The sequence below is a fragment of the Hyla sarda genome, chromosome 2 (genome assembly GCF_029499605.1).
Source record: "Hyla sarda isolate aHylSar1 chromosome 2, aHylSar1.hap1, whole genome shotgun sequence".
NCBI lineage: Eukaryota > Metazoa > Chordata > Amphibia > Anura > Hylidae > Hyla > Hyla sarda.
This window is the reverse complement of record NC_079190.1, coordinates 307,706,189-307,720,279: the sequence shown is the minus strand read 5'-3', so window position 1 is coordinate 307,720,279 and position 14,091 is coordinate 307,706,189.

The following is a 14,091-nucleotide window of genomic DNA, read 5'->3' as shown; positions in this document are numbered from 1 at the left end:
CACCTACAGTAGCGTCTGGGATAAATGAATAGCCGGACAGCTGCCACGAGGAACTTCCCGGAGTGACGTCAGTCTAACCGGTAACAAGGCATAGGTAGAAAATTGAAAAGGTGTTCCCCTCAATGACTGCGCTAGTCCATGGGCAGATAGATATGCATTTATTGAAACATCAAAGGCAACGCGTTTCAACCCCGGACAGGGGTCTTCATCAGGCATAGTATGCATTTAAAAAAGTACATACTTTTATAAGCTGACTAATTGGAAAGCCATGACCACTTCCGGAATACCGGAGGAGCCATGTGCAAAAATCATTAAAATTTAAATAAGATTTCTACAACAATTTATATTAAAACCTATATAAATAAGGTTAAAAGTATATATTACTGAAAAAAAAAAAAACTGGTTGCTAAATATGTGCGGAAATCAAAAGTATGCAGTCATTTGTAAAAATAAGTGTCAAGTGCTGTATTTGAAAACCTCCAGTAGATGGCAGTGTTGGCCAAAAAATGGAAAGTTTAACCTTGGTAATGCGCAGGAACAGTTAGGCGATTCACTCCGGAGTCTCTGCAACTAGCGCATACACAGGAGTATATCGTACCGATCAGGTAAGTAAAAATTATGTCTATTATATATGAAAATATATGTTAGTGAATAAGAGATGTAGAACAAGGTGAAGCAACAGGCTAGAACCAGATTTGCCGCACAGATGTTATAGTTACTATTTGCAAAGGAAAATAATATTCTAGTATAACCTCGGAAAGTTCATTTAACCCCTTCAGGACCAAGCCCATTTTGGCCTTAAGGACCAGAGCGTTTTTTGCACATCTGACCACTGTCACTTTAAACATTAATAACTCTGGAATGCTTTTAGTTATCATTCTGATTCCGAGATTGTTTTTTCGTGACATATTCTACTTTAACATGGTGGTAAATTTTTGTGGTAATTTGCATCCTTTCCTTGTGAAAAATCCTAAAATTTGATGAAAAATTTGAAAATTTTGCATTTTTCTAACTTTGAAGCTCTCTGCTTGTAAGGAAAATGTATATTACAAATAAAAAATTTTTTTATTCACATATACAATATGTCTACTTTATGTCTGCATCATAAAAGTGACAAGTTTTTACTTTTGGAAGACACCAGAGGGCTTCAAAGTTCAGCAGCAATTTTCCAATTTTTCACAAAATTTTCAAACTCACTATTTTTCAGGGACCAGTTCAGGTTTGAAGTGGATTTGAAGGGTCTTCTTATTAGAAATACCCCACAAAAGACCCCATTATAAAAACTGCACCCCCCAAAGTATTCAAAATGACATTCAGTCATCATTTTAACCCTTTAGGTGTTTCACAGGAATAGAAGCAAAGTGAAGGAGAAAATTCACAATCTTCATTTTTTACACTCGCATGTTCTTGTAGACCCAATTTTTAAATTTTTACAAGGGGTAAAAGGAGAAAATGTATAATTATATTTGTAGCCCAATTTCTCTCGAGTAAGCACATACCTCATATGTCTATGTAAAGTGTTCGGTGGGCGCAGTAGAGGGCTCAGAAGGGAAAGAGCGATAAGGGGATTTTGGAGAGTACGTTTTTCTGAAATGGTTTTTGGGGGCATGTTGCATTTAGGAAGCCCTTATGGTGCCAGAACAGCAAAAAACCCTCACATGGCATACCATTTTGGAAACTAGACCCCTTGAGGTACGTAACAAGGAATAAAGTGAGCCTTAATACCCCACAGGTGTTTCACGACTTTTGCATATGTAAAAAAAAAATTTTTTTTTTCACTAAAATGTGTGTTTCCCCCCAAATTTCACATTTTTCCAAGGGTTAATAGCAGGAAATACCCCCCAATATTTGTAACCCCTTCTCTTCTGAGTATGGAGGTACCCCATAAGTTGACCTGAAGTGCACTATGGGTGAACTACAATGCTCAGAAGAGAAGGAGTCATATTTGGCTTTTTGAGAGCAAATTTTGCTCGGGTGGCATGTCGCATTTAGGAAGCCCCTATGGTGCCAGAACAGCAAAAAATACCCACATGGCATACCATTTTGGAAACTAGACCCCTTGAGGAATGTAATAAGGAATAAAGTGAGCCTTATTACCCCACAGGTGTTTCATGACTTTTGCATATGTAAAAAAAAAATAAAAAATTTCCACTAAAATGTGTGTTTCCCCCCTAATTTCACCTTTTTGCAAGGGTTAATAGCAGAAAATACTCCCCAAAATTTGTAACCCCATCTCTTCTGAGTATGGAGGTACCCCATAAGTTGACCTGAAGTGCACTATGGGCGAACTACAATGCTCAGAAGAGAAGGAGTCATATTTGGCTTTTTGAGAGCAAATTTTGCTCGGGGAGCATGTCGCATTTAGGAAGCCCCTAAGGTGCCAGAACAACAAAAAAAAAAAAACACGCATGGCATACCATTTTGGAAACTAAACCCCTTGAGGAACGTAACAAGGGGTACAGTGAGCATTTGCCCCCCACTGGTGTCTGACAGATCTTTGGAACAGTGGGCTGTACAAGTTTTCATTTTCATGGACCACTGTTCCAAAGATCTGTCAGACACCAGTGGGGTGTAAATTCTCACTGCACCCCTCATTACATTCCGTGAGGGGTGTCGTTTCCGAAATGGGGTCACATGTGGGGTTTTTTTTTTTTTGCGTTTGTCAAAACCGCTGTAACAATCAGCCACCCCTGTGCAAATCACCTCAAATGTACATGGTGCGCTCTCCCTTCTGGGCCTTGTTGTGCGCCCCCAGAGCACTTTACGCTCACATATGGGGTATCTCTGTAGTCGGGAGAAATTGCGTTACAAATTTTGGGGGGCTTTTTTCCCTTTTACCTCTTGTGAAAATGTAAAGTATAGGGCAACATCAGCATGTTAGTGTAAAAAATAAAAAAATTTTACACTAACATTCTGGTGTAGACCCCAACATTTCCTTTTCATGAAGGGTTAAAGAAGAAAAAGCCCCCCAAACCTTGTAACGCAATTTCTCCCGAGTACGGAGATACCCCATATGTGGCCCTAAACTGTTGCCTTGAAATACAACAGGGCTCCAAAGTGAGAGCGCCATGTGCATTTGAGGCCTAAATTAGGGATTTGCATAGGGGTGGACATAGGGGTATTCTACGCCAGTGATTCCCAAACAGGGTGCCTCCAGCTGTTGCAAAACTCCCAGCATGCCTGGACAGTCAACGGCTGTCCGACAATACTGGGAGTTGTTGTTTTTCAACAGCTGGAGGCTCTGCTTTGGAAACAGTGGTGTACCGGATGTTCTTATTGGGGGAGGGGGGCTGTGTAGGGGTATGTGTATATGTAGTGTTTTTAACTTTTTATTTTATTTTGTGTTAGTGTAGTGTAGTGTTTTTAGGGTACAGTCACATGGGCGGGGGATTACAGCGAGTTTCCCAGCGCAAAATTTGCTGCATCTCAAGATGCGAGAAACCCACTGTAAAAGCCTCGCCCATGTGAATGTACCCTGTACATTCACGGGGGTGGCGGGGCGGGGGGCTTGCATCAGCTGTTGCAAAACCACAACTCCCAGCATGCATGGTCTGTTAGTGCATGCTGGGAGTTATAGTTTTGCAACAGCTGGAGGCACACAGGTTAGGAAACACTGAGTTAGAAACAGACAATGTTTCCCAACCAGTGTGTCTCCAGTTGTTGCAAAACTACAACTCCCAGCATGCCCAGACAGCTGAAGGGCATGCTGGGAGTTGTAGTACTGCAACATCTGAAGGGCCAGATGTTGCTGAACTAAAACTCCCAGCATGCCTGGACAGTCAGTGCATGCTGGGAGTTGTAGTTTTGCAACAGCTGGAAGAGCACAGATTGGAGACCATTATACAATGGTCTCCAAACTGGGGCCCTCCAGATGTAGCAAAACTACAACTCCCAGCATGCATGGTCTTTTAGTGCATGCTGGGAGTTATAGTTTTGCAACAGCTGGAGGCACACAGGTTAGGAAACACTGAGTTAGAAACAATGTTTCCCAACCAGTGTGTCTCCAGCTGTTGCAAAACTACAACTCCCAGCATGCCCAGACAGCTGAAGGGCATGCTGGGAGTTGTAGTTTGGCAACATCTGAAGGGCCAGATGTTGCTTAACTAAAACTCCCAGCATGCCTGGACAGTCAGTGCATGCTGGGAGTTTTAGTTTTGCAACAGCTGGAAGAGCACAGATTGGAGACCATTATACAATGGTCTCCAAACTGAGGCCCTCCAGATGTTGCAAAACTACAACTCCCAGCATGCCCAGACAGCCAAAGGCTGTCTAGGCATGCTGGGAGTTGTAGTTTTCAGACTCCTAGAAGCAGCAGTGAAGATCTTCACTGCTGCCTCTGAGGACCACATACTTACCCGTCGCTGCTCGTCCACGTGGCCGGTCCCGCGCTGCTCCTCGGTCCCGCTGCTGGATCAGGTAAGTCCGCCGGTCCCCACGTGTTCCCCCCGAATGCCGCAGGTCCCCGCGAGCCCCTGCAGCGCTTCGTCCCCCGTTCTGCCCGACTTCCAGGGGCGGGCAGTGTGGGGGATCTGAACTTTCACCCCAGATCACTGTGATTGGTCCACAGGGACCAATCACAGTGATCGCTGACCAGGACCATCAATTGATGGTCCTGGGGGTGAAGCAGAAGTTGTCCCCTGCTGGAAACAGCGGGACTTCTGCCAGTTAACCCGTGCGATGCTGCGCATCGCCGGGTTAACTGCATGTCATTTATAAACGCCGGGATGCGCGAACGCACTGCACAACCCGGCGTTTATATATGCCATTCTGCGGGAAGGGGTTAATCCATCCGGGACCAAGGTTCCCATCTGGTAAATCCAGTAAATTTCCTTTCTTTTAAGCTGCTCAAACCTGTTTGAAACATTTGATGGAACTGCTTCTAGGGGGGTAATGGTTATGGGATGCTGTATATCAGAATGAAAATGTGCACAGTGTCTGGACACTCCATGTAATAAAAATTTATTGCGGATATTGTAACGATGTTTATTTAATCGGTTATGTAGGGGCTGAGTGGTACGTTTTTTTTTTTAGGTTACCATAGCAAGGTCGTGGGTGTTTTCTTTACAGCAAAGGCAATTTCTTTTGTTACATCTATAGCTGCCCAGTTTCAAGTAATTTCCTTTCTTGGTTTGACGGTGCTGCCGCAATTGGCTGGGGGCTAGAAGACTCTTTAAATTCGGTGCTCTCCAAAAGGTAAATTGTGGTCCTTTTGGTAGGGACTTCTTTAAATAATTATCTTGCTGTAATACATGCAATGGAGTTTTAAAATGTTTTTGATGGCTGTAACATTATTGTTGAAGGTGGTAATGAAATTTCCAGCAAATTTATTAGTTTGCTCATCTTCACTCATTGTCTTTTTTGGTAATAAGCATTCTCTTTGGTTTAATAATTTAGCTTTTTTGAATGCATCATTGAAGATTTGTGGAGGATATTTTTTAGCTTTGAAGCGATTCTTCAGTATTCAAGACTGGTCATAAAAATCACTATCTTTAGTACAATTTTTTCTTATCCGTCGATACTGGCTGAACGGGATATTCTGAATCCATTTCTTATAGTGATTGCTGGTAAAATCTAAATAACTGTTTACGTCTACAGTTTTAGATCTTTGTATTTCTCATGATGACCATTCATTTTTTACTTTTACTCATTTTAAAACTGTAGACGTAAACAGTTATTTAGATTTTACCAGCAATCACTGTAAGAGATTAAATAAACATCGTTACAATATCCGCAATAAATTTCTATTACATGGAGTGTCCAGACACTGTGCACATTTTCATTCTGATACACAGCATCCCATAACCATTACCCCCCTAGAAGCAGTTCCATCAAACGTTTCAAACAGGTTTGAGCAGCTTAAAAGAAAGGAAATTTACTGGATTTTCCAGGTGGGAACCTTGGTCCCGGATGGATTAAATGAACTTTCCGAGGTTATACTAGAATATTATTTTCCTTTGCAAATAGTAACTATAACATCTGTGCGGCAAATCTGGTTCTAGCCTGTTGCTTAACCTTGTTCTACACCTCTTATTCACCAACATATATTTTCATATATAATTGAAACTAACTGTTCCTGCGCATTACCAAGGTTAAACTTTCCATTTTTTGGCCAACACTGCCATCTACTGGAGGTTTTCAAATACAGCACCTGACACTTTCTTTATTTTTACAAATGATTGCATACTTTTGATTTCCGCACATATTTAGCTACCAGTTTTTTAGTAATATATATTTTTAACCTTATCTATATAGGTTTTAATATAAATTGTTGTAGAAATCTTATTAAAATTTTAATGATTTTTGCACACGGCTCCTCCGGTATTCCGGAAGTGGTCATGGCTTTCCAATTAGTCATCTTATAAAGGTATGTACTTTTTTTTAATGTATACTCTGCCTGATGAAGACCCCTGTCCGGGGTTGAAACGCGTTGCCTTTGATGTTTCAATAAATGCATATCTATCTGCCCATGGACTAGCGCCGTCATTGAGGGGAACACCTTTTCAATTTTCTACCTATGCAGTGTTTTAAAAGCTATCTCCTAAAGAACAGGAGGGGTTTCAGTTGTTCAAACAGCTGGAGGTTTGCAACTGTTGCCCACTGCCCACCGAGAAGGAGCAGGAAGGAGGGGGGCTTTTGGGTTCATGCTGAGAGAGGGAGATTCAAAGTGCAGGGTTGGGGCTTACATTGCCTGTTGTGTTGAAGGAAAGAGGGGGGCTGAGCAAGAGGATAGTGTGTGCAACTCACAGACAGAATATTGGGACAGTGAAAGTTTAAGGAGAAGAATAGAGTGAAGAATTTGGATTTAAAGCTGTGTAATAGAAAGAGAGATGGGGCAAAAGATTGTGAGGCCAGAGAAAGGTTTTTTGGCTTGTGATGTGGTGGCAGAAAGAGAGAGGGAGGGGAATTTGAGGAGAATGGATAGTCTGTTAAAAGTATGTGGGATGCCATACACAGTGGGGGGTCGTTTGCAACCTAAAGTATGGAGAATAGCACTTAGAACAAAGAAAGGAATCTAACTGAAGCATGGTTTAGTACGGCTAAATTTGTACATAAGGAGGGATGGTTAGAGCAAGAAATAGAAAAAGGGGACCAAATTATGTATGTCTATCATAAATGTGAAAATACAGATGACATACCTTCTGTACCATCTGTATCCAATGTTGGAGGGTGTAATCAACCACCACCATATCCTTATTGGTCATCTTTTCATTGTGGTGTTCAAAATACCTTATGGAATGAAATGTGTTATAGCTGTGGCACGCACAAGCCACATCCTAACATCACTACCCCCATTACCCCCATTGTCTGTTCTTCTCCATATATCCCATGCTGTCTCCATATGGAGGTAGCCATGTTACCACTCCCAGAAGTGCAGTTCCTCCCCTTTCCGCCCCTAGAAACCATGTTGACTCATCATGTACTCCCACTTCCGCCCTTAGTAACCATGTTCCCAATGCCGGAAGTGAAGTTCCTCCCACTTCCGCCCTTAGCAGCCATGTTGACTCACCCAATATTCTCACTTCCTCTGCCCCCAGCAGCCATTTTGGGACAGTCACTGTTCCAACATCTTCCTCCGCCCCCAGCAGCCATTTTGGGACAGTCACTGTTCCCATGTCCTCTACTGCCCTCAATAACCATATTGGGGCACCCACTGCTCCTACAGTTTCTTCCATTCCTAGCAGCCATCTTGCTACACCCGTAAAACCTGTCCTTATCTACCCTTTACTTAACTTAGATGGTTCCTATCATGTCCCTCCGGTACCTGTTCTCACTCTCTCTATGGATGGATCAGAAGACAGTGAGGGGCAGAAGGATGAGAAAAACTAATCCGAGATAGCCAGTGGAGGCATAGGTCTGGCAGGAGTGGCCCCAACTCAGCAGTCCCAATCTCGCACATCTGCTGCTGAGGTTATATTCTCTGTGGACCCTTATGGACCAGGACCTCATCTCAAAAGACGAGGGACCCAACTGGCACCTACTTGGCAACTATCAACCACCATGCCTTTTACACCCAAAACTGTCAACATGTCAGCAGATGACCCAATGAATCAGTCTGAGACCCCTTTTGAAGACACTCCATCAGCTTCAAGGTGGCCCAAGGATTATGCACAGGGCAATGCCCCTCATGATGCCCCTACTATGTATGTTACCTTTAGCCCTTCTCGAGCAGCTACTCTTGTAGCTCAGCTCCCAGACCCAGAGAAGCAACCAATGCCCTTTTATCGTAGGATCCGGGAAATTCAACAGACATACTCTGCTTCATTCAGGGATCTACAGAGCATATGTCAGATTAAGGCTGGGGATGCTTACTGGCTAATCATGGAACCTGATCTTAGTAAAGGACACTACCCTGAAGATACCACATACCAGTCAGGCACCTATTTCTGTGAACGCCTGTTGAAGTGGGCCCAAGACAGATTAGCCGATCAAGCGACCAATGTCCATGATGTTAGTCAAGACAAAGGCGAATCGGTTGAGAAATTCTATGCCCAACTCAAGCAACTCTTCTATGACCTTGAATTTGACTTATCCAACAAATCCCATTCACAGATGTTGTCCTCTGCTTTTGTCAATGGCCTGAAGGATCCCATAAAGAAGGGTCTTGTACTGTCATGCCCTGAATACAAAGTGTTGACACTTGATACCCTACTCTTAGTGGCAAAAGGGTTAGAGTCCAGCTAAGCTTTCACCAAGAAGCCAACCCCTCTTATGATGACTGAGGACCTCCTTAATGGCCACCTGTTTCAACTGCCACAACACAGGGCATTTCTGATGTGAATGCCCAAGAAGATCAGGAGGCCCCAAGGGTCAGTATTCAGGCAATTACCAGCACCAGCAACATAATGGACTCCCTGGTACACCAGACCCCAGGTACTACCCAAGCCAAGGACAAAGACCTGTGCAGAACCATATGGATCTGCTCCCATAGGATTTGGGAAAGCCTGTGTCTCACTCACCAGCTATGGCAGTATCAGCAAACAACAAAGATGGCCCTTTGGCTAGAATTACTCTACCCATTGAGGGACACCCCACCACTTTCCTGATAGACACAGGTGCAGCCAGAAGCGTTATTAGGGCTCAAGATCTACCTGATCCCTCTTTTCTGTCTACCATTGATGTCTCCTGTGTGGGTGTTGATGGTATCCCTAGGAACAGCCCACTCACGAAGCCTCTACAGATTGCTAATTTTCTTCACTTGTTGGCTAGATTTGTTGTTTCCTCCACCTGCCCACTCAACTTGCTGGGTGCAGACATCCTATCAAGACTGCAAGCCACTATCCAATTTGGAGAAGATGGTACCATCTCTGTGTCCTCTCCATTAGAGACCGAGGATATCTCTGCCTTGTGCTCAATCCCTTTACTCCTGGCCCTGTAACAAGTTTCTCCAACCACTATACCGCCTGAAGTGTTGGCCCGTATACCGGAATATCTGTGGTCAAGTGGACCTGAAGACATAGGTCGCCTAAGAGTGCCACCAGTGACTGTGGTCCTTAAACCAGGAGCACCCCTTCCAAGGAAGCCACAGTACCCATTGAAGAGTGCCCAATCAGAAGCAATCACTAAACAAGTTCAGACCTTTATCAACAATGGGGCTCTCACACCCTGCACATCTCCGTGTAACACGCCTTTGTTCCCAATTAAAAAGAAGACTCCGAAGGGAGAGCCTGAAAAATACAGGATGGTTCAAGACCTCTGAGCTGTCAATGAGGCCACAGTATTGTTCCCAACCCCCATACGCTGTTATCGGGAGTGCCTCCTACTGCTAAGTATTTCACAGTCATGGACTTATCTAATGCTTTCTTCAGTATACCATTAGATCCGAAATGCTGGATCAGGTTTACGGTATTTTGCTTTTACTCATGAAGGACAACAGTACACCTGGACTGTGATGCCTCAAGGAGCTCAGAACTCCCCTAGCCAGTTTTCCAAGGCCATGACTGTCATCCTATTCACTTGGCAAGTGCAGAACCCATCTATAGTGCTTCTATCTTATGTGGATGATCTCCTTCTATGTGCTGATGACCTTCCATCAGCTGAGAGACACTCGGAAAGCCTGCTCTGTTACCTAGCCGACCAGGGTTGCAAAGCCTCCAAACAGAAGCTTCAATGGTGCTCCACCTCAGTTGTGTTCCTTGGCCATTGCATTTCGCAAGGAACTAGAAACCTTACTCAGGACAGAGTGCAAGCAATACACAACCTTACAATACCAACTAGGCCCAAGGCTCTACATGCTTTCCTGGGATTAATCTCTTCCTGTCGTCATGGATCCCAGAGGCCTTTCTATTGATGCAACCACTCTATGATGCCTTGAAGACAGACCCCTTCCTGAGGAAGCCATTTCCAACTTCTTCAAACTCAAAAATGCCATCACCTCAGCACCTGCTCTTGGATTATTGGACTATGATAAGCTTTTTAAACTGTATGTGTCAGAGCGACAGGGACATGCTACTGGAGTCCTCTCTGTCTCATGGCAACAGAATGCGACCAATAGGCTACTACTCCTGCAGACTTGATGCCGTGGCCAGAGGAGGCCCATCCTGCCTTAGAGCTGTGTTTGTTGCACAAGCACTCCTGGATAAAACTGCTGACCTAGTTCTGGGACACCAACTCATTCTTCTGGCTCCACACGATATCTCTGCTATACTAAATCAGACTCAACCCAAACATCTCTCCACAGCACGGCATCTCGGGCTCCAATGCTCCCTGTTGATACCCGACAATGTCACTCTACAGCGATGCAATGTATTGAATCCTTCCACTCTGCTTCCACCTCCTGAGGGGGGAGACGAAGGGAACGATGATGATGAAGATGGGCATGAGGATTCCAGTCACACAAAATACTCCCATGACTGTTTTGAACTCATGAAAATGGAAACAGCACACTTGCCAACTGTAAGTGAAACCCCGCTGCCCAATCCAGACCTCACTGTGTTTGTGGATGGTTCAACATTTGCAGACTAACACGGAAGATACCACACAGGATATGCTGTCATGACAGAAGATGCAGTACTAAAAGCTGAGGCCCTACCTCCTAACATGTCAGCACAAGAAGCTGAACTTCAAGCCCTGACCATGGCATGCCGCCTGGCAGAAGGAAAAACAGCAAATATCCACACAGATTCGAGATATGGTTTTGGCATCACACATGATTTTGGAGTCATTTGGAGAACCAGAGGCTTTCTGACAGCAGCGGGAACACCAGTGAAACATAGCATGGCCATCAGGGATCTGATAGATGCTCTACTCCTCCCAACTCAAGTGGCGATTCTGAAAGTGAGGGCTCACGGACGATTGAACTCTAGGGAAGCAAAGGGCAATAACCTTGCGGATTCTGCGGCCAAGCAAGCAGCCAGAAACTCACAGGAAAAGAAGAGCAAAGTGGAAAATACTTCAATGCTGGCTCTACAAACCCTACCAGTGGACAAATCCCAACTGAAAGAACTTCAAGAGGCAGCAAGTGCTGAAGAAAAAGAAATATGGAAACAGAAGGGGCCCGTGTTGAATAGGATTGGTTTAATCGAAAATAACAGGTAACCCTGCTTACCAAGAAGTATGTATCCAGCAGTGGTACAGTGGGCACAGGGTGCCGTTCATCTGTCAAAAACTCTCATGAATGCCCTCATCCAGAAATATTATACAGCACCAGGGATCACGCCACTAACAGACATTTACTGCAAGTCCTGTGCTATTTGTGCAAAATGTAATCCAGGCCGTACAGAGAAGACACCCCAGAAACACCTTGCAAAACCATTATATCCATTCCAAAGGATACAGATCTAAAACAAAGAAAGAAAGATACAGCGCTCCATGGTGTATTTAAAGATAAACCTGTGAGGTATATAGAATAAAAATTCTACGCTCACCTATGGAGGTTGTGTTTCCACATACACAACAGTGGTGAGCGCATGTAGTGGTGGTGTTCGCAGCCGACCAGTCAAACTTAGAAATCAGATGGATAGCTTCAAAGAGGAACACCGGTCTGTGCGTGGCGCTGGACACAAGGGATTCACACGAATGGATAAAAGCAAGGTAGTTTATTCTCCCATCATGCTACCCGTTTCACTGACACAGCAGCTTCATCAGGCATAGTTAGAGACACATGAACAGTGAATTTATCTGGGAAATGGGTAGGTATGTCAGGGGGATGATCCCCTGCGAACCAATCCAAAACACCAGGCAACTTATGTAACACATACAGATTATACTTCACATGTAAATCAGTTTAAAAAGATTAATTTTCACAATAGTAAAAATTTTAATATCTCTATATGCATCCTATACTTAAAATGCAACTTACAACAAAAATTGTTTGAAAATATAAAATATAAATAAAAAAATATATCTTTATAAAGAGAAAAAAAAGTGGTGTTTTTTGTCCTTTATACAAGGCAATTTTCAATTTGAGTTGTATACGCATATCCAAACACCGCTCGGTGTACACTTTATGTAGAGAAAAAAACAATTATTACAGGAACAGATAGATAAAGAATAAGGAAATTGTAAAGAGTGAAAGAATTATGAAAAGAAAAAAAATGTGTACATACATATAAATATACACATGGTCTGAACGGGAGCAGAGAGAACACAAAAACATTTTTTCTTTCAATGACACCATTTATCAACAGATCAGAGGCTGTGCTATGGGGACGCGCTTCGCCCCCAGTTATGCTAATTTGTTTATGGGGGCATTTGAAGCCGTCCACATAGCACAGTCTCTGATCTACTCACCTTATATTTTATTTTTCAGACGTTTTATAAAGATGATTTATTCTTTCTATGGACAGGTACAGAACACCAAGCAGAGGAGTTTGTCCGAGCCCTTAATCAGAATACTTGGCGGTTAGAGTTTACCCTCAATTTTTCCCCTTTCACTATAAATTTTTTAGATTTGGAAATTTCAATAATATGGGTCAAATTCACACAAAAACATACTTTAAAACCGTGGCAGTAAATAGTTTTCTCGAATATACTAGTGCTCATTACCCTAGCTGGCTCAGTGGAGTCCCATATGGACAATATCTTAGAAAACGGAAAAATTGCACTACTGATAAAGATTTCTCCATACAATCTCAAACTTTGAAAAAGCGTTTTCATTCTAAAGGTTATCCTGCAGCTTTACTCACACAAGCTTTCCACAGAGTGAAAAATAAAAAACAGATTGACCTTATTTCTTTCAATGCACATAAAAATGCTTCACAGAAAAAAAGTAAAAAATTCATTTAAATTCAATTTTATTACAAATTATAACAGAGCGGCTCCTCTCATACTCAATATTTTTAAGCGGAATTGGCATATTATTCTTAACGATCCAGTACTCAAGGACGTAGTCCCCACTAAACCGGGGATCACATATAGAAGATCTAAAAATCTTCAAAATCTGTTAGCCCCTAATAGATTCAAAAATGATATACTATCTACTGATATACCCAGTAATGGGTTAACTAAAGGTTGCTCTCCTTGCAATAAGGCCCGGTGATAACATGATGGATTCATTCAGTAATAAATTCTTGTCTTTTTATACTAAAAAAAATATATAACATCAATCAGAATTTGAGTTATAACTCTCAATATGCAATTTATTTATTATCTTGTAGTTGCAACCTACAATATGTAGGTCGTAAAATTCAAACAGTTTGCTGCCGCATGTCTAAGCACCGTTCGAACATCAAGAACAAGTTCACATTACATAGTTTCCCGTCATTTAACTTTTCATTTTTTTTACTTTTTTATTTTTTATTTTAATATTAAACAATTACAAAAATACATTGTACAAATCAGATAAAACAACATCACCAATCGGGAGAAAAACAAAAGCCATAGAAGCCAAATAGCCATACTTGTTAACATCTAAGAGTATATCTAATCAGTGCCCCACCCACTGGCACCGAGAAGAGCAAAGAGTGGGGAAAAAAAAAAAAAGGGGAAAATTTAAGTCTACCATAAATTCCAAATTTTTCTACATTCTCTTTGACCCCCCCTACTCCTCATCCATCTAAACTCCTTATTTTTCATGGTTTTCAAACCTTCCTTCCATTCCTCTATTTGCAGTTCTTTAGGGGATATCCAATTCCTTAATATAACCAGTCTGGC